A 21628-nucleotide genomic window follows, 5' to 3' on the forward strand; every position below is an offset into this window, starting at 1 on the left:
GTGTTACAAAATTGTGGGATAAAATTAAAAAATAAAAAATAAAAATAAAATAAGTCCTAACTGGTTATGTAAGCCTATAAAGTCGAGAGCCGTTGCCAATGGTGTCCGAGCAGAACATGAGATGTCTGACCCCAGTGGTTAATACAAGGTGAAGTATAGTAGATAGACAGTGTCACAGTCCCACCCCTACCAGGGCCCAGGAAATGATTCCCCGTTCATTTTCCTCATAGTCATTTCAAAAAGTATGTATTTAAAGACCTTTTTAAGCCTCGTACAACGCCAACTCCAGTTGTGACAACTTGTGACAATAAACACAATGTTTTGGGCCGCACAAATAATTATAGAAAGAAGGGAAAAAAACGGCAGGTCACAACACTTATGTTGTTGTTTTTCTTCTTTGTAATTATTTGTTCGGTCCAAAATGTTGTGTTTGTTGTCATGATTTGTCACGACTCGAGTTGACTTTATACGTCTTTATACTTATGGCTTAAAAAGGTCTTAAATGAATACTTTTTGAAATGTCTATGGGGAAAATTCATTGGGAATTATTTCCTGGGCCTGGCTGCAATGCTCTATATAGGCCTACAGTGGGCCGCAGGCCACATGTTGGGTATCGCTGCATTTGAGTCGTATACGATGCAGCTATGTACACGTGCACAACGATAAGACGCGGTATTATGTACGCGCACACACATGCACACACACACACACACACACACACGCACGCACACACTGCCCAATGATGGTACAGTATATTATGCAGACTTGCAGAGCTATTTACACACAACACACACACACACACACACACACACACACACACACACACACACACACACACACGCACACGCACCTTTTCAGGGCGTTTGGAAAACTGTGAAAGACAGTTTTCTTTGCACGTTCCCCCACACACGAAGCCTGTTGTGATTTACACTACAGTATACACAGTTGTTCGCGCGGTGGAGCTGCGCGCCGTAAAAACAGTAGATCTACAAGCTCACGGCCCATGCAGAGCTTGTATAGATCTCCTGCTATTTGCATGAAGAGACATGCGACGGAGCATGGAGAATTTTAGGCATATTAAACGCAGACATTTATCGCCACAGAAATACTTTCATTATTATCTGTCACTGATTGCTCTGCTGGGGATCCTGCATCTACACCATCTGTCAACAGCTCAAACATAGTGTTCTGTGGCACGCACGCACGCACGGGCGCGCACGCACGCACGTACGGGCGCACGCACAGGCGAGCACACACACACACACACACACACACACACACACACACACACACACACACACACACACACACACACACACACACACACGTGCACACACACTCTGTGTCATTACCATGGATGTGTAAAGCAGACTTTTCCTCCGAGACTTTTCCTCAGACTGTCTGTGTTTCTACCCCGTCTCACCCAGACACGGTGAAATAGCACGGAATTGCAATTCCGTATACATTACACGGCTAGAAAGCACACAAATCTGTACATACTGTATGTATGACGCTGAAATCCTTCCCATTGACGGAAGGGGCACCGTCTCTACAGAACTTGAGCGACGTCAGGCACCACGGAGCGGCCCCGCTAGGCTAGAGGGCTATACGAGTTGCTGTGTCGAGCGTTGCGAAGTTCAGTAGAGCCCGACCGACTCAGCCCCGTAGATAATGTCGAACCCGAACTCACCCAGCCACGGTGAAATAGCACTATAGTACCTACTAGTGAAAACCATGCCTCCATCGCGGTCAAAACAATAGGTGCGGATCTTTGGGCGTTTTCTAGGCGTGTATGAACGGAATTGCAATTCCGTGCTATGGAAACGTTATCGTACCGATCCATTCATCGCGATAGATGTTGGATACTCAAAATTAATTCAAGTTTTATTTATTCTCGAAATTACACCGAGTAATTAAACTCATTTTCAGTGTCGTCGAGTAATACAATATCATATACATATAGAATAAAACCCATCACAATACATCAGAAGATCAGGAAAAGAAAAACAAAAGGTATATGCATGTGAAATTGCAGAGGTTTACAAATAAAAAGCTAAGACAAATTTCAAAACGGTTATACATATGGTGGCGGGTCTGTATGCTCACCACGGTTTTAAAACCGCTCAAGGGTATACCAATGTGGTCCATTTAATGTTTTAAAACCGCTCAAGGGTATACCAATGTGGTCCATTTAATGTCATTTGCAGGTCATTCCATGTATTAGGGCCACAGAAGCTAAACCAAGTTCAGAGTGTATGTGTGCACCTGTTCTAGCCCAATTGTATTGGCTATACCTGTGCAATATCGAATAGATTTTAAAATACCTTTTTCGTATTTCGTTTAAAGCTGTAAATGGCCAACCTGCCACTCTAGGTTGCTTAAGGGCGTCTGTAGATTACCGTATATATTTGTCTTTCCTCTTCTCTCTCTCAGCTTTAATCTGTTTGCTTTTCATAATTGTTTCTGTTAATGACTTTGCTTCCGTTAATGTGCTCTGTGATTTTAGCATTTCATTTGTTTTAGCTATTTATTATAGTTTGTGCTCTTTCTGGTGTTATTGGTTTGTTTTTTCCTGACTGGAACTTTTTGTTTTTCAACAAAACAACATCTTTTGCTAATTAAAAAAGGAATATCACACATTTAGAGCATATCCCATGCATGTCATATTATGGACACACACACACACACACACACACACACACACACACACACACACACACACACACACACACACACACACACACACACACACACACACACACACACACACACACACACACACACACACACACACACACACACACACACCTAATATATCTTTTTAAATGTATTCATGTTTGTGTGTTTTGTATTCCAAAAGTCTCTAAAAGTCACATTTTAATTACGTCCTGTCAAACACAAACGCACAAGTGTGTGGTGACATAGATAGACCCTTATAATTATAAACAAATATGAATCTGTCACAGTCCGCTCCTCTATTTGTCTTTGGACTTTTACTTACTTCTGTCTCAGTGTTGCATTCTTGTAGTTTGTTGATTTACGAGTAATTTATTCTGTATAATTGTTCCTATAGTGTTTCCTGTTTTCATTATAGTTTTGGGTCTGCCTTGTCTAACCAGTCCTGCGATTTGTCAGTGTTTCCACCTGTGTCCTCTCAGCCAAACCCAGTGTTGATTGTCTGTTGAGTTCACCTGTGTACTAGTTAGTACTTGTCTATTTATTTACCCCTGTGTATTCTGGTCCTTGTCAGTTCATCGTCATATTAATGATGTCCTTGTGTATTTCTAGTTTATGGGATTTAGAACACTTTCCTAATCCTGGGGGTCTTTATGTGTGTAATATTTTGGTTTGAGATATTTTAGATTTTAGCAGTGAGCCCAGCTGTGTCTCTGATGTCATCGACACTGGGCTCACTTTCTTCCTGGACTTCCTGAACGTCATTAACATATATTCTTTTTTCCAAAAGGGTGAAGTTTCCCTTTAACGACTCTGTGGGGGGGGAGACTCCAAAATAGCAGATCCAGGGGCACCCGCTGGCCTATAGTTGCCATATAAGCTCTGGCCTGACGAGTCCCGTTCATGACGACCTTTTGCTGCATGTCTTTCCCCTTCTCTCTCTCCCTCCTTCCTGTCCGTCTTCACTGTATCTATCAATGCAAGTGCTGGCGGTGCGCTGAACGCACGCGCCTTCATTCACTATGGGCGCACAAACGCTAAAAAACTGTCGTTCTTGATTGTGTTGTGTCGTTCTGCATTTGAGTCCTGCACCTCTGTATATATCCACACCGTGGCAGAACCTTGGTTGTATTCACTTGCATGATATGAGTCCAATTAGCTCACGTTCCTCCACTCTCACGTGATTTTTATTAGGCAGACACTTTGTTTTGCCAAATATGAAGTGGCATACGCATGTCTGTAATGACATTTTGTCGAGTCGTTTGGGTACATTCACATTTTGATAACATTTTATTGTCTGTGTAAGACGAACATCTACAACAATAGCTATGATTATAGCCACTCAAAAATAAATAATTTATTGTTATAGCGCTTTACAATGGTCCATTCATTCATACATTGGGAGGTGAAGCGGCGAACAGTCGACGCCAGTGTCCTCACTTCTCACATTCACATTCACCAATGGTGGCGAGCTCACACCTACGTACCAACTCATTGGAGGCACTGTAGCGTTCAGCGTCTTGCCCAAGGACACTTTGACATGTGGCCAGGAGGAGCTGGGGTTTGAACCGCCGACCCCCGGATCATTGGACCACCTGCTCTACCTCCTGAGCCACAGCCGCCCAGATGAAAACTAACCAGGCAAATGCATAGAGAGTGAGACAACAACTGTTCCAGTTCAGTTCCAGTCTGGAGGGTTTAAGTGGTTAAGAGTTTGATGCCTTTCACTGCAGTGGTTTCTCTAAAGGTTGCTAACAAATAGACAAACCGTAGAAAAACAATACCTCTCTGTCGATGCAGGACAATTCAATTAGGTTTTCCAGCCTGAAGGGCTGAAACCTTATTGTTTTCTCTAGGTTTTTTTTATTGGCTTCTGTTCTTCCCTCATGCAGCTTTTTCACAGTCCTGGGAGAAATACCACTGCTGCTAAAGTAAAAGAAAAGGCCACAATATAAGTTCTGGTATACAAGTGTCTCCTGTATTCAAAATATTCCTTGTGTTTGGCATACAAATATACATAAAATACTCCAAAGTAAAATAACGAAATCTCTCTTTCTCTCTCTTTTTCTTTAAAAAGCCAATCTACAAGCTTGTAGCTCGGCTAATTTTCGTACAGACAAAGCACACATTATGGGTTAAAATAATTATAAAAAGTGAAATAATTGTCTCTGAGAGGTAGGCTGTAGTGGAATACGAGTAGCCTATATAAACATTGAGTAAATATACTTAGAATAGTTACCTGCTTTAGCAGACAGTTTGAGGGTCCAATTTAGTTAAGAGGTTTTGTCCCAACAACGTTTTACTGCTTTTCATTGGTTCGATTTTTTTTAACCAACACGTAAACATATATCGTTTATGCAAACGATATATACACGATAATTTCTTTGTGTATATTTTTGTAATGTTTAACTCCGAAGGTCCCTGGAACAAACTATTTTTGAGATGGGGGTCTGCCGTCAATATATAGTCTACATATCTGGGGGTCCTTAATTGGCACCATTTATGGCACAAAAAAGAAGTTTGAAAACCCCCCCGCACTGGAGATCATTGGAACTCGGTAATAATCAATATGATGTGCAAACATGCACCGTTAAACCTTGTTCCCGGTCGGAACCAGATGGTGGCATTATAATTAAAGGTTAACATTTTTCAACATTTTGAAAGGCCACCTAACTCCTACACTGTGAACGCGACCAAAACACTTGGCGTGCATCTTCTTCTTTTTCCAGCTTTGGGTTAATTCCCATCAGGGGTCGCCACAGCAGGTCATCTGTATCCATCTGTTCATCTGTATCCATGATGGCTCACTATTCGTAAGGTCCCTTCTTTAATATCCCACGAGTTTTGTAACGCATGTTTTTCACCTGGTGCCAATCCGCCTAAGCTGTAGTCCTGGGTGCTACTCTCCCCTCTCTGTCAACCTGGGGAGAGCCTCGGACTGAGCTCATGCTTCCTTCAATGCATGAGGAGTGAGCAGGCCGCTGAAAAGGGACGGGTTTCCCCGGTTGGACGTATAGCGTGTGGAAGGAACACGTTATTCCAACCCGTTCCATTCCCCTCCATCAGGCACCCCAGCTGGCCAGGGGGAGGCAGTATGTGATGACGCGGAGGAGAGGACACGCCCCCAGCGTCCCCGGCGGGAATCGAACCTCAGACAATCTAGCGGTGACAGCACCCAGCTCTCTTATTGTGCTCTTTCAATATGAATTTGGTTTGCAAATACAAGATACAACGTATCCGAAAACAACCTGTGGTAGCCTATGCCTTCTTTCATAGCGTTTGTGTCTATTTAACATAAACAAGGCGGAACCAGGGTGGAACATGGCCTGCTGTCAGTCAGTCAGTCAGTCAGGGACCAATCAGAAGTCTGACAAAATGGTGAATTAGGAGAGATAACAGGCAAACGTTGATCAAGATAACAATTCTTCCACATGCTCTAATTATGTAGACTTCTTGCAAATAATGCAGAGAGCGTAAGATCTATATAAGGGTCCATTTGGTTCCCAACTCTCCATCATGTATACGACCTGGAACCTCGTCAAGGACCACCTGGACCACCTGGAACCTCGTCAAGGACCACTGGTGGTCCCCGGAACCACCTGGAACCTCGTCAAGGACCACTGGTGGTCCCCGGAACCACCTGGAACCTCGTCAAGGACCACTGGTGGTCCCCGGACCACCTGGAACCTCGTCAAGGACCACTGGTGGTCCCCGGACCACCTGGAACCTCGTCAAGGACCACTGGTGGTCCCCGGACCACCTGGAACCTCGTCAAGGACCACTGGTGGTCCCCGGACCACCTGGAACCTCGTCAAGGACCACTGGTGGTCCCCGGACCACCTGGAACCTCGTCAAGGACCACTGGTGGTCCCCGGACCACCTGGAACCTCGTCAAGGACCACCGGTGGTCCCCGGACCACCTGGAACCTCGTCAAGGACCACTGGTGGTCCCCGGACCACCGGGTCAAACTTCTACACTCTCAAGAGAGACAATGACATCACTGGTTTTAATGAGCGTTCTTTAATAACATGCCCTGATGAAAAGGTCAATATTAACTCAAAGGGATAAGAGAGAGAGAGAGAGAGAGAGAGAGAGAGAGAGAGAGAGAGAGAGAGAGAGAGAGAGAGAGAGAGAGAGAGAGAGGGGGAGAGAGAGACACCATGTTGGCAGCCTGCCACAACATGAGGAACAATGGGTGAACAAAATATAAGTCTACTACAATTAATAGATTAGTGTAATTTTGCTTATGTTTTTACCTTGTCTTGTTTATATTATTTGTTCTGATTCTGAATATGTATATATTTTTTGTTTCATACTGCATTTGCTTTGGCAATATAAGAATGCTTGTCGTGCCAATAAAGTATATTTGAATTTGAGAGAGAGAGAGAGAGGGAGGAAGAGAGAGACAGAGAGAGGGGCGAGAGAGAGAGAGAGAGAGAGAGAGAGAGAGGGAGGGAGGGAGGCGGCACGTATTAACGTTTATGAATAATTTAATCCTCCATAGCTGGCCAAAGTCCAAGTGCATAATTCACTAATTGCAATCAGAGAAGGAAAGCTCTGGTAGCAGAGAGCCTGCTGTGTGTGTGTGTGTGTGTGTGTGTGTGTGTGTGTGTGTGTGTGTGTGTGTGTGTGTGTGTGTGTGTGTGTGTGTGTGCGTGCGTGCGTGCGTGCGTGCGTGCGTGCGTGCGTGCGCGCGTGCGTGCGTGTATGTGCGTGTGCGTGTGCATGCGTATGTGCGCTTGCATGCGTGTGTGTGTGTTAGAGATACGGAGGCAGGGGAATTGGCTTTTGTGGATGTAAAGAAGGCAGGGAACATAGCAGCGTTGCATATCACCCATGCACAGTAAAGCTGTGTTCTTCTGCAGCAGAGCCGCTCTGTGTGTGCTTATAATATTTCACGCCACGGGCGGTGTAACAAGCGGATGTGTTCGGGATGTACATCACACACGCAAACAATGTTTCCAGTAGTTCAAAGAGGATTGTGTGCTAATGCGTATAGGGATTTTTTTTCCCTGTGTGCCACGCGGTATAAATAATAACGACAATCTGTTTGGTATACCAAGTCATGACAGACACTGTGTATAAGCCAGGGGTGTAAAAAATAATAATAGCAGGCCTAGTGTAAACTAACTGGTGAGACAGCTAAACTACACCCCAGGGCATGTCTAATCCCTGCTCACTTTGCTATGGACAAATCCACAGAGGGGTGCCATGGGTGCAGCCATTACTGAGGTGTAATCAGCACAGCACTATAGACTATACACGTAGGCCAACAGGCAGTGACGTGCACAGACATTTATAGCCAGAGTTGCGACATTGAGGGGGGCAGAACACAGCTCGCTCACGTGGTTCATGTATACTCACGCGAGCCCATGGACTCCAATGCATTCCGTAAACTTTGGGTGTCCCATATTCGCCAATAGAAGTCTATAATGTAGAAGAGTCGCCATTCGACTGGCCCCATGAAGTGAACGGAGTTGTCGTAACTCTGTCTTATACTCTATAATATGGCTCTGGGCCATTTTGCAAAAGTCGGCCTCATGGTGGCGCTATAACAGGCTGTTGTGGAAGATTTGGGGCAGAGGGTCGTCGTTGGGGCAGAGGGTCGTCGTCCACCCTAAGCCGTCCCACACTATAGACCTTTTTCATATCAAGGCCCATTATGCATGGTCTCCACCAGGCCCAAGGCATGGGGAGCAAGTATGTTTTGCACTCTGTCCGTCCGTGTGTCCGTCCGTGTGTCCGTCTGTGTGTGTGTGTGTGTGCGCGCAGCGCGCGCGCACACACACACACACACACATTCGCGTGCACACACACACACACACACACACACACACACACACACACAGACGGACACACGGACACACGGACGGACACACGGACGGACAGAGTGCAAAACATACTTGCTCCCCATGCCTTGGGCCTGGTGGAGACCATAATGGGCCTTGATATGAAAAAGGTCTATAGTGTGGGACGGCTTAGGGTGGAGGTCAGAGTACAGCAACTTGCAATGGGTCTGGTCTTATACTCAGACTGGTACTGTGCCCATTCTTGTACCTGTCAAACTGCTTCTCTGGAGTGAGAGACGCCCCCTGGGCATAACACCAAAGAGAGAGAGAGAGAGAGAGAGTGGAGGTGTAATCAGGTCTAAAGATTGGGCCCCATCCGGCCGGCAGAAAGTACGTCGTCCCCAGTCTGGCCCAAAGCCCCATAAATATTTGACACAATGGGCCCCGGCCCGAAGACCAAACATCTAATTTCATTTTAATAATTGCAGCAGCTGGGAGCAATTAATGTGTCACAGCGTGTACTAGTGTAGAGATCTGAAAACCTGCGAAATGGGATATTCTGCATAATTGAGCCTACTTTTACTCGTGATACTTTTGATGCCAATACTATTGTACATTTAGAGAGAGAGCTGTGAGAGAGATGTGTTGTGTTGTGTTGTCCTTTGTTGTGTTGTGCTGTGCTGTGTTGTGATGTGTTGTGCTGTGTTGTGCTGTGCTGTGTTGTGATGTGTTGTGCTGTGCTGTGCTGTGCTGTGCTGTGCTGTGCTGTGTTAATACATAAAACATATCAGACGAACATACTCTGTGCTGTCCGTGTTTCCCGGCCGCCTCAATGCTTTTCCAATGGAAGTCACGTGGTTTGACCAAACACTTGTGTGTGATGGGGGGAGGGGGGGGCAATCAAACACAAGTGTTTGGTCAAACCACGTGACTTCCATTGGAAAAGCATGGGGGCGGCCATGAAACACAGGCAGAGCACAGCACAGTTGTTCTTCATGTGTGTACGAAGCCTTGTGTTGTGTGAACACCCCCCCCCCCCCACACACACACACACACACACACACACACACACACACACACACACACACACCGCTCCATCATCCATCACTTTAGCTGACGAGTCCCAAATGTCATCCGCGGTGATCCCTCAGCGCCGCGCTAACTCGATAGCGACAGGCCCAGATATGTCGTATCGAGCGGCGGCGGCCAAAAAGTTTGGACGCGGCCCTGATGGGGTTCATTAAGGGACCACCTGATGAATGGCGTGCGGACGTGCGGGTGCTTTCGGGGGAGCCCCCTCTTATATGTACCTTCCTTGTTAGAACATATGAAGGACCTGTCTTGTGTTTGAATCGTAAAAGACTTTTCTTTTCCTCCATGTAGGCTACAACATAAACGAAAAGGATCCATACAATACTGCATTTACTCAGTACTCAGTAGGGTTGTAACGCATTTTTTTAACAGCTGATACGATACGTAGTTGATGATACTGGTTAATTATGGTCGATACGATATACGATTCATTTATTTAAAATTGAATACAGTAACTCTTTAGCAAAGAAATTAAATGTGTGTGGAACATGTGAATAGTGCAGGTTCTTTAAGGGAACCTTTATGAATATGGATATGACAGTGATTCTCATTGGCAAATACATAGATATTATATTTGAATACATAGGTGTCACAGTGCATATACCTGTTTCATTTCATCGTTTGTTTTCCTGTGATTTTGAAGTATTGTTTCTTAGTTGTACCATTATTTTGGAGTGTTTTGTGCCTGCCCCTGTAGTTCTGTACCTGCCTTGTCTAACCTTGTGATTAGTATTTGTTTTCCACCTGTGTCCTCTTAGTCCCCCAGCCAATCCCTGTGTTGATTTGTCAGTTGTCCACCTGTGTCTAGTTAGTCTTTGTCTATTTATATGCCCTTGTGTTTTCAGTTTCTTGTTCGTTCGCAAATGTAAGTCACAGTCATGTAACTCAGCGACAACCAACACAATATTTTAGACCAAACAAATAATTACAAAGAAGAAAAACAACAAAAAAAGTGTTGTAAACTGCCGTTTTTTTTCTACTTTCTCATTCTGTTTGGCCCAAAACATTGTGTCTATTGGCATGATTTGTCACGACAAGAGTTGGCTTTGTCCGCGGCGTAAACGTCTTTAAATAAATACTTTCTGAAAAGTCTATGAGGAAAATGAACGGGGATTTTTTTATCTGGGTCTGGGGGGGGGGGGGGGGGGGGGGGGACTGCGACGCGCTATAGTAGCCTCACTGATTACAACTCCATATCCAGCTTTGTACTACAGCATGCCATCGATTGAAGGGCATGGGGTCAAGTTTTAACTGTGATTGTACCTTCATTTCTCTAAAGGAATCATAGAAATGAAGCACTTCTTTGACCCAATGGTGCCAGCACTGCAGGGTACCCCTATATATAAGAGAATATTCTTACGGCTATAGCAGTGATTCTCAACAACTTTAATTTCAAGGACCTTAAGGACCTGTACTTGAGTAAAATGTACTCATAGCTACTTTCCATGCATGGATAGGATAGATAGATTTATTTTCTTCTTTTTGTACGTGCAGTGCTGCATGGTGTCCCGGCAGGGCCAAATTAGCTTTTGGGTCTGTGGGTCTGTGGCCCTGGGGCCCTTGGCTCTCAGGGGCCCTTGGCTTTCAGGGGCCCTTGGCTCTCAGGGGCCCTTCGGGGGAAACGGATTTGAGGCTCTTCATTTGCCCTTGTGTTAAACGTAAGTCAAAAGGATGATATAAAATGTAAAAAACCCGAATATTCTCACACGCACACGCGCGCTATGGGGGCCCCCCCAAAAATTGCACTCTGGTGCATTTTCATTTTTTTGTGCACTGCACTGATCCGATGGCGCTGTTCTGCGGTGACACGGAGAGGAGCACAGCTGCACGTTTGTCTCTTTATGTTGTTTTGTTTTGTTTTGTCAAGTTAACGTTACTTTTTGTTACTTTGTGACATATTGTATACACTGCACCGACTGAGAGTGTATCCTACTACGGAATGTTGACGAGAGGAATGAACCGGAGGAGGATGGAGTGGAGGCTGGAGCTACTCGTAGCGTGGCTAATCCTGGCCAGCAGCAACTGCAGGCTGTGGAGTGCCTAATGTACGAGGCTGCGGGAGAACGCTTGGTGTACACACATCGGGAATGAGTTGTTGCAACTATGGTACAAATCTCAAATAAGATCATGGGCATGTCCACCCCCCATCACTCCCCAGGCCTTCTTTGAGACAAGCTCGGAATATTGTATCTGACCCTTTGCGTGTGTTGTACCGAGAGTACGAGCTAATGCCATCCGGTAGGAGGGATAGAACTCCACGGTATGTGTATAATAGATTTAAACACTCTTTTGTTCCTCTTTTGTCAATCAAAATGATCAATCAGAGATTGCCAAATGCACTTTGCTGACTCAGAGATTCAGGGATTGCAAAAAGCACTTTATTGACTAGTATCTAGGGAATAATGTGTGCAATATCTCTGTTTTGTGTATGTTGGGAGTTTCATGGTGTTTTTTTTCCTTTTTGTATGTGAACGTGTCTGTTATTTGTATGCAGCTGTGACTCTGTCTCCAAGACAAATGAAGACAACCTTGAACCTTGAGTTGTTGCCCCCGCGACCCGACTACGGATAAGCGGTTGAAGATGGATGGATGGATGGATGGATGAATGGATCACAATGCGTCGCGTGAGCTTGTAGATCTGCTATTTTCAAATGACTTTTATGCATTTGAAAACTTGAAATGAGACATTCTGCATAGTGAGTACATTTTACATGTGGTAGCCTACTTTAACTGCATTTTGATACCAATACTTTTGAACTTTTACTCAAGTACATTTTGAATTCCGGACTTTTACTTGTAGTTCGGAGTAGTTCTACCTGATACTTTTACTTAATCCATTTTGGGCGGCATTATGTTATGCTTTAGCTATTGAAAAATAGCAGACCTACAAGCTCATAGTGCGCCACCGAGTGGTGCGCTACGAGCAATTTTCTGACGGGCATAGAAACACAGCTTTTTCAGAAAACTGTCATTTTCAAACAGACATTTTTAGAACCTGATCTCAGGTCAAAAAATGGGTTAAGTAAAACACTTGAGTACTTTTTTCCATCCACCTCTGCTGACTGACGAACGGCCTCACATGACAACTCATGTTCACACCCGTTGACACATACCTTTGCCGCGCCATCATAGGGACCTGTTGCTATAGCAACAGGTCCCTATGAAAGGCAAAGGAGGAATGAGCTACAAAATGGAATTCAAATCACCGCCGGGGTGTGTCGTCCTCAAACAGACCTTTCTCTTTTTCCGTCCTTCATTCCTTCCCTCATGTTTAAATGTTCTCCTTAAGTTCACAACCCTCGAGCCATAATATAATATGCAGGCGGAGTGTGTCTTTATACAAGCAACAGGACAATTATGCTTAACTTGTATAGGCTATAATGATCCGACGAGAAAATAGCTGATCTATAAGCTCACATACCGAGTCACCCCTCTAATAAGACCCTTAGTCCAGTCTGTCGTGCACATTTTGACCGCTTTTTTTCTTTATTGCACGTATGCATGTATGTTTTATGTAATTTGAGTTTTTTGTATGGACCTTGAGTCTGCAATAACGACATTCATTCATTCATTCTTTTATTGTGCAGTTTAATTAGAGCCGACTTGTGGGTGAAAATACTGGAAGGGGTCACATATTGTCAATTACTTGTATGAGAGGAGGAGAGGTGGTGGAGTAAGTGCTTTAGCAGTCAGTTTGATCAAGTGTTGTTACGGACCACGGTCCTTTTGATTATTTGTTATTTGTTTAAGTATAATTATTATTTATGGTGGCTATTTAATTAGGATAATAATTATAAGTTGGTATTTGTTATTGTGTTTTATGGCATGTAACAAGTTGTATCTCTTCTACTGCAGTACTCAAGTGAATTGACAGACATGGCTCTGAGTGACAGGTCCCTGATTGGACCTGCCCCTCTGTTCCTTATTGGTTCTCCCCGACAACACCAGTTTCCTGTTGGCTGGGCACTCTTCCTGTCTCTGTATAAAAGCTCAGTTGAACTTGGCCTTCAGCAGGGGACGACAGCCTTCAGCAGCAGAGACTCGATCCCTCTAGTCCTCTCTCGTGCCTGCCTTATTATAATTATGATTATTTTCGTTTGTTCTTGTTCATTATGCGTAGTTATTTGGTTTTGTTCAGCCCAGTGCCTAGTGCAAAGTTAAATCTTTTGTTTATCTGTAAACCTGTAAACTACTTATTTATCATTGTTAAATAAGAAGCCCGGTCCCTACTTCCACCATGTAGGAGTGCCAGGTATTTTTCTTTTGTCAACTTATTGTAATTTTGGTTAGTTATAGGGTAGTTAGGCAATTAGAATTATCATTTTGTTTAAACCTTCTGTTCGGGCCTTTAGTTAGGGGTAAACTTTTGATTTCTATAGGTAGATTCGTTTTGTTAGAATAGCACCTGCACTCCGAAGCCAAAAGTGAGAATTGTGAACAAGAAATGTACAAATTGTCTCTACTGTTGAACTAAAAAGAACGACTACCAATAAATTGAAGTTCTTTTCATCCTGTCTCCTCTCAAATTGTGTCATGTCCCTTCACCCTAGACGAAGGTCCATAACAGCCATTGACAAACAGGGGAAAAAGTACAAAAATGACTCTGAAGTATCTCTCTGGATCTGGTCGGAACATGGTCGTCGGTAAATGAAGCATCCGGACAGGCCTCAAAAGTTAACATGGAGTTGGTTTATTTCAAAGATGAGATTAACAAGATTTGCAGGAAGGGTATAAGGAGAAGGCAGGGTATAGGACAAGGAGAAGGAGTACTCAGAGAAGATGCACTGCCCCCTGCTTCCCTGTCTCCCCATTATATACTTTCGACAATGCATAGATGTCTACGTATGATTGTGTTCACAAATAATTATTACCCATATATGTCCTCTATAATTATGTCTCTCTTGGCCAGATATATCCCATGCATGAGACGTGCGTGAGGAGGCCTCTATGACCTCGTGTGTGTGTGTGTGTGTGTGTGTGTGTGTGTGTGTGTGTGTGTAGTGTGTGGTATGGTATGGTATGGCGGTCTTCTAACAGCACCTGAGATAGCGACCGGGCCCTTTGAGATAGCGACCGGGGCCTCATATTCCATTATCCGAAACACAGCCAAATATGGATGTGAAGGTGTATGTGTGAGATGTCCCGGCGTCATTAGCTGTCACCCTGGGACGTCTCAGTCTTAACCTCGTTTAAAGTATCTCACCCATGTGCTTTACTGTGACTTGCCGGATTATGGGCGGGTGTGAATAGATGCGGATGGAGTCGTTGGCGTGCGTGTGTGTGTGTGTGTGTGTGTGGTGTGTGTGTGTGTGTGTGTGTGTGTGTGTGTGTGTGCATGTGTGTTCTCACAAATTATTCTACAACTCCATCTTCAACAATAAAGAGAAACCTTGAACAAATATCTTTCATTTCGGAGTCCTTTGAGTCTCCAGGAGCTGCCTTGTAAACATGTCTGGGGAGTGCTAGAGAGCAATCTGGTTGTTTATTGACCCGTGGAAATGTCAAATTGGAGCGCTATTAACCTATTCTGGACGGGAAACCCCTTTTGGTGTTTTAAAGCGTTATGTTATACTTTAGCTGTTGAAAAAATAGCAGACCGACAAGCTCGTAGCGCGCCACCGAGTGGCTTGTCGGTCTGCCATTTTTGAAAAGTCGTGAAAATGCGGTGAAAACCTTTGAATATATTCTTTCAGAACGAACATTTTTAACTCAAATCTTTCCTTCTGGGAGGGTCCCTGCAACTACATATTTTGAGATAGGGGTCCGTGGCCCAATAGAGATAAATCTGGGGGTCCTTGACGTGAAAAAGTTTGACCACCACTGACATAGAAACATAGGTTTTTCACATTAGGATTTTTGAAGACATCAGTCCAAAATGGGTTAACTACAGTGTATGCAGCTTCTGTCTGTTCATAGCTGTTAGTTTGTCTGTCTGGGCGCCTCGCCCTTTTACTGTGTCAATGTCAATATTGCATATCATTGTGGCAACTCGCCGTTGGAGTGGTCGCATTTGGTTCACGATCCGTATACGTTATCCAACCTCTCTTTTTTCCCCCTGTAAACCGTTCTCTCTCTCTCTCAAAAGGATTTATTGTGTCCTTTATTGGCAACTGCAGTCTTTATGACACTTCTATGCGCACTTATGTCTGATATTTGGTTATATAAAGAAATGATATTAAAAGCCATTAAGACCTGAGGATGCACCTGTGTCACCTCATAGCTTTTAACCACTTTAAACATTATTTTAAACTTTAGCTGTGAAATAGTGAAAACGTGGTGCGAATATTTGAATATATATTATTTCACAGCAAAGGTTTCTAACTCATATCATATCTTTGCTTCCGTGCATGCAGACACCTGGAACACATTATTTTTCAGTGGTGCAACCACTCCAAGGAACAGCAATGTCCGTGTTGTTCACCTATGTGTCCGCCTATGTATGTGACGTTTATGAGCACGAGGCACGAGTATGACTATTAGTACCAGTAGGGGGCGCTGTTGTGCCAGAAACAGAGAGAGAGATAGTGCTGTACTGTTGCCTGCTAATGAGAGAGAGGATGGGGAGGGGGGAGTTGCACCACTCAGTTCACACGGGGGATCATGTTTGGGGTCCTTGACATGAAAACAGTTTGAGAACGTCACTGACATGAAAACTGTCGGGATTTTAGATTATGACGTTTTGTGGAATCTGATCTCAGGGTCTTGATGGGTTAAAATACTATATAAAATACTACTTTCATATATCGGGTACAGTAGGCCTACTCAATAAAGTAAAGTTGACACGGTAGTCAGCGTGGGATAAGAGGATAGAAGCTCACGTTCGTTTGTTCGTCGCCTGCTATTTGCTCGCAGAATCAGCATTGTGATGAAAAAGAAACAGAACAATATGACTTTTAGTGCAGCGTGGGGGGACGACGTTTCAAACAGTATGATGAAAAGTTATTATGAAGAAAATGCACGCTCAACTATATATGTTTTGGGACGCGTGTGGGCGTGTGCGCGTGTGACTGTGCAAGCGTGTGTGTGTATGTGTGTGTGACTGTGTGTGTGTGTGTGTGTGTGCGTGTGTGTAGTGTGTGCGTGTGTGTGTGCGTGCGTATACATGGCTAATTTCAATGGCTTTTCCATCTTATCTGCAACTCTTCACACACTCTCTTTGGTTCAATGTCCTCTCCCTGACTCTGTGACCTTTCATTCTCATTAAGTCTCTCATTATAACAGACAGATTGTGCCTGTGGCTCTCTCTCTCTCTCTCCTCTCTCTCCCCCCCCCCCCCCCCCCCCCCCCCCCCACACACACACACACACACACGTTGCTGTTCTCACTCTGTCAGACTTGGGCTCTGGACTCAAGCTGGTTATCTGCCGTTCTCTCGACATGGACGCGCAGCCTCCTTCTTGTTAATTAAACTCGGGAGAGACCAAGAATTGACTTTGTCAAACAGAGCTGTGTGTGTGTCTGCGTGCGTGCGTGCCTGCTTGCGTGCGTGTGTGTGTGTGTGTGTGTGCGCGCGTGTGCGCGCGTGCGTGTGTGTGCACGCGCGTGTGTGTGTGTGTGTGTGTGTGTGCGTGCGTGCGTGCGTGTGAGCCGCTCTGTTGGAGAATGAATATAAACGTGAAACTCTGTTGATATTCACTGACAAACAAACAAAAAAATTGCTTATATTCTTTCTTTGCTTTCATGGTGAAAAGAAAGAAATAACTGCATATAAATGAGTGTTTTGGATGTTGTTTGGTAATAACTTGTTTTCTGCTTTGTACAGAAAACACACATGCGTGCACGTATAGTGCGTGTGTGCGTATAAGCTGGAACGAACAGTTCCACAGAAGGACTGAAGAATTACAGGAGTACCTCCAACAATGTGTTTTCTACTTACAGTACTTACAGTATAGGTTAAGAGATATAGCCATTTTAAGCCGTCGGCAGCCATCTTGGATGCCATATTGTAAATGAATGAGGCCTTTCCCGGCATAGATCTTTAAAAGAGAATAGATGTTTTCATTGGAGCGACGTGTCTCCAATGAAGGCAGGAAGTCAAGCGGAAGTGCTGAAGGCTTCGTGACGTCACCCTTGCGACTCCTTCATGTCTCTCGCTGTCACTCAAGGGACTATACTGGCCAATCACGGCCCGTCTTTTGCGGGACTTTATACGTAACGCGCGCAGAAGCTTGACAAGCTTCTGCTCGCGCTTCGCAAGGAATCTCGGGTATAAGTTGTGCCTTCAATTTTGACACGTGCCCCAGAGCCGGAAGACGTGTCTATACCTTTTTATGTCTGTTTCTATATATTTCCCTGTCCTCAAATATGCATTAACATACCGTACCTGAATCAATTAAAGTATAGGGTTAAGTAATGTTTTTTTTTATATAGGCCTTTTATATATCAGTATATTTCTCATAAAAAGTGCAAACGGTAGGCCTAGAGGACGAAACATTGAATATATATGAGCGGAAATTGTGGAAACATGCAGTGCTTGAATGACAACTCAGTGTCCCCTTAAAAATTATACCAAACTCAATTATATCTCAGCTGTAGGGAAGAAACCACTCCAAAATTTTCAGGAAATTAAAAAAATATATATATATTTTGGGACAGTTTTTTACATTTTCATTCCAATACTTTTAACTCAAGTCCAATTTTGAATTCCGGGGCTTTTACTTAAACACAGCGAGTATATAGTCCTAATACTTTTTCCACCAATGCCTCTAAAATAGAGGCTATGATAAAGTGGTTAGTGGTTAACAACAGAACGGCGTGTGGTCAGTGTTCAGTAACGTGCCGTGTTCAGTATTCCATTCATGTTTTGTGCATCCTGGTAAAAGTGCATTTTAACCCATGCAGGCCTGACTTAGAAAGGTATAGTCTTCTAAATCCTGACGGTTTTCTGAAATACCTACGTTTCTATATCAGTGGTGCTCCATATTTCATGTCCGCCGACCCCCCATCTGAAAATATGTGTAGTTCCAGGGACCCTCACAGAAGCAAAGCTTTGAGATAAAAACATTCACTCGCACCACATTTTGACGATGCATTTTTTTTTGCAGACCTACAAGCTCATAGCGCGCCACTCGGTGGCGCGCTATGAGCTTGTAGATCTGCTAATTTTTTATAGCTATAAATTATAACATAATTTTTAAAACACCAAAAAGGGGGTTCTCCCGCCCACAATGGGTTAATCAGCCTCCGATAGTCTACCTAGCTTTCATCTGAGTCAATCTCCAGCATCCAGCTGTTGCGATCACTCCCATTCTCCCTTGGAAGTGTCTCCCGCTTTCCTTTATTTATTTATTTATCTATTTCTTTGTTCTTGTCTTTCATCTTTTTTTTTTGATTTATTTAGGCGCGCCCGGGACTTGCATGCATGGCCATCGTCGGCTAGATTTGATGTCGACATTTGTGTAATCATCACTGATGCACTGCAGCCGTGGTCTGCCAAAACACAGAACAAAAACACACACAAAAAATGTAATAAAGAATAAAGAGTTTTGAATTCAGTCCACGGAAAACAGTGAACATGGCAAATATAAAAGAGTTAATTAGTTATTTTTTTTGTAACCACTAAAAAACCCATGTAGTGAAATGGACCTCGTCGTTAATTGTGGCTATTTCTGGCTAATAATTTGAGTCAAATTCCACATAACTGACCGCGTGACTAAAGAGAATCATGTTGGAACTGAACAAAGTGGTCCCCCCCCCCCATTGTCTGGCATCCTGTCCCATTGTCTGGCATCAGAACCTGTCTCTCTTCACACGCACAGAAAGGGTGCCTTTCTTTTTCTTTCACGGAACAAGGTGTTCCATCATTCCATGAAAGAAATGAAATCACCCGGCCATGTCGTGCAATGAAATCTGGGACAAGGTTCTGATACAAAGACACAGTCCACCATTCATTGTCAATGGAAGCCATGCAGTGCACGTGAACATACACTAGTACAAAGATAAACTCAGCAACAAAAGTTCGGAAACGTAACTTTGGTCCATTATGTCTCCACTTTGGTATCATATTTTGTATCATTTTAATTGTTGACTATAGTCACCTTTACAACGAGTTATATAGGTTGTAAGGATCGGCCGTTCGTGGAATGAGCAACACAGCCAAACGTGTGTGGGTAGCGCCTCCACCATATTTGTCAAAATGGCAAGTGGTTGATATTCAACCTGTCACGGTCCGTGACGTGTTATGTTTTCTTGTGTACCCAGTTCTTGGTTTTTGTTATTGTTTTACCTCTTGTTCCAGTGATTTTTGAAGTATTGTGTTTTCCCTGTGTCTTAGTTCCAGTTTGAGTTTCAACTTTAACTTGTGTACCTTTTATTTTGTAGCATTGTTTTGTGCCTTCCTGTCTGCGCCTGTAGTTCTGTACCTGCCTTGTCTAACCTGTATTGTGATTAGTCTTTGTTTTCCACCTGTGTCCTCTTAGTCCCCCAGCCAATCCCTGTCTTGATTTTGAGTTTAGTTTCACCTGTGCCTAGTTAGTCTGTATCTATTTATACTCCCATTTGTTCAGTTCCCTTGCTAGTTCGTCACTTTATGTCAGTGGTGTTCTCCTCGTGTATCCATGATTTAACTCCTAGTGTACTGTATGTACTTCAAGTTCCTTGTATTCCTTGTGGCAGATGAGCTTCAATGCAAGGTTTTTTTATTTAAAAAAAACCTTGCATTGAAGCTCATCTGCCTGCGCCTATCTGTCTGCTATTGGGTCCTAAAGCTCCTGCCTTTGCACTCTGACACAACCCTTGTTATGAGTTGCTTAGTGGATTGGATGATTGCACTCGTCCACAGTAATAAGGGGAAAAACACATATTGGCCATTTTTACACTTTAGTAACTTTACACTCAGTGTTAGGGAACTCGGTAGCGGGTGGAAGATCCATACGCAGCCACAACAGCGTGGCATATGGTATGGGGCAGTATCTCTCTCTCTCACAGGCAAGACCGAACTCCAAGTTGTCATCATTGAAGGCAATATCAATGCAGTGAGATATCGGGATGAGATTCACAGAGCATAACCTCCAGCATTTTGGAGTGGAGAGGACGGAATGGCCTGCTGTGAGTCCAGACCTCAACCCATTTGAACACAGCTTGGGCGTGCTCTATTAATGCTAGACACATACCCCCACTTGATCATCTTTTTTTTAAACGAACAGGACCATTTTTACAAAAAGCATTCCACGATACTTGAAGGGAGACTTTAAACGATATACTGAATGCATATAGCGACTGAATGCATTGAGTGTTTATGACAATGAGTGAGGTATAATAAAATCAAGTGTAAAGTCCGGTCAAATTCTAATCAGCCAGCACGGGGGGGAAATAGGGACAGCGGTGGTTGCTGGCTGGCTGGCTCCGTTTTATCGGGAGGAGAGCAATTGTTCATGGTGACACGTATTGTCTTTGACGGGGGACAGCGCGCGCTGGCGTTATTAATGGCTACTAATAAAGACACAGCATTCATCAGGCGGTTACCATGGTGTCTATGCAGGGCGGTGTACACCCCGCACGCACACACGCACGCACGCACACACACGATGGAATATATTAGCTCCGTTTGGAACCTTACAGTTTTTCCACGATTGTTAACACAACGTTTTTCACAACCACAACGGCCTTCTCAAAACTGCACACACAAAACTGAAAACCTCACACACAAAATGCTAAACCCTGACACTCCTTTTTTCCATGATGACTCTTTATACCATCAAATCTCTTAACTGCAGTTCTCAAAATGGAACCGTGTTTTCATAATTTGATACATTTTCAAATGACACACATGTACCATTCATTGAGTACACACACAACTAAACATGCTGCACACTACCAAGCATTTGCAGTCACAATGAAGTGCACAAATGAAAACACAGTCATAGAAATGGAACACACATGAATGACAATGCGGCTCTGGAGAATGAGCCATTTCTCCTTTTGTAAAAATGACTCCGTGTATAGGCCTACTTTTTCATAGTCAAACAAATAAAACAGCACACAAATATGCAGCCAACAAAACGTTTTATTGAATTTTTGTAACTGTAAACAAGCCTCCTCCATGGCCTGGACCAGTGTGACCCGGCTTTGT

Source organism: Protomyctophum bolini (genome assembly GCF_963924005.1).
Source record: "Protomyctophum bolini genome assembly, chromosome: 21".
Taxonomy (NCBI): Eukaryota; Metazoa; Chordata; class Actinopteri; order Myctophiformes; family Myctophidae; genus Protomyctophum; species Protomyctophum bolini.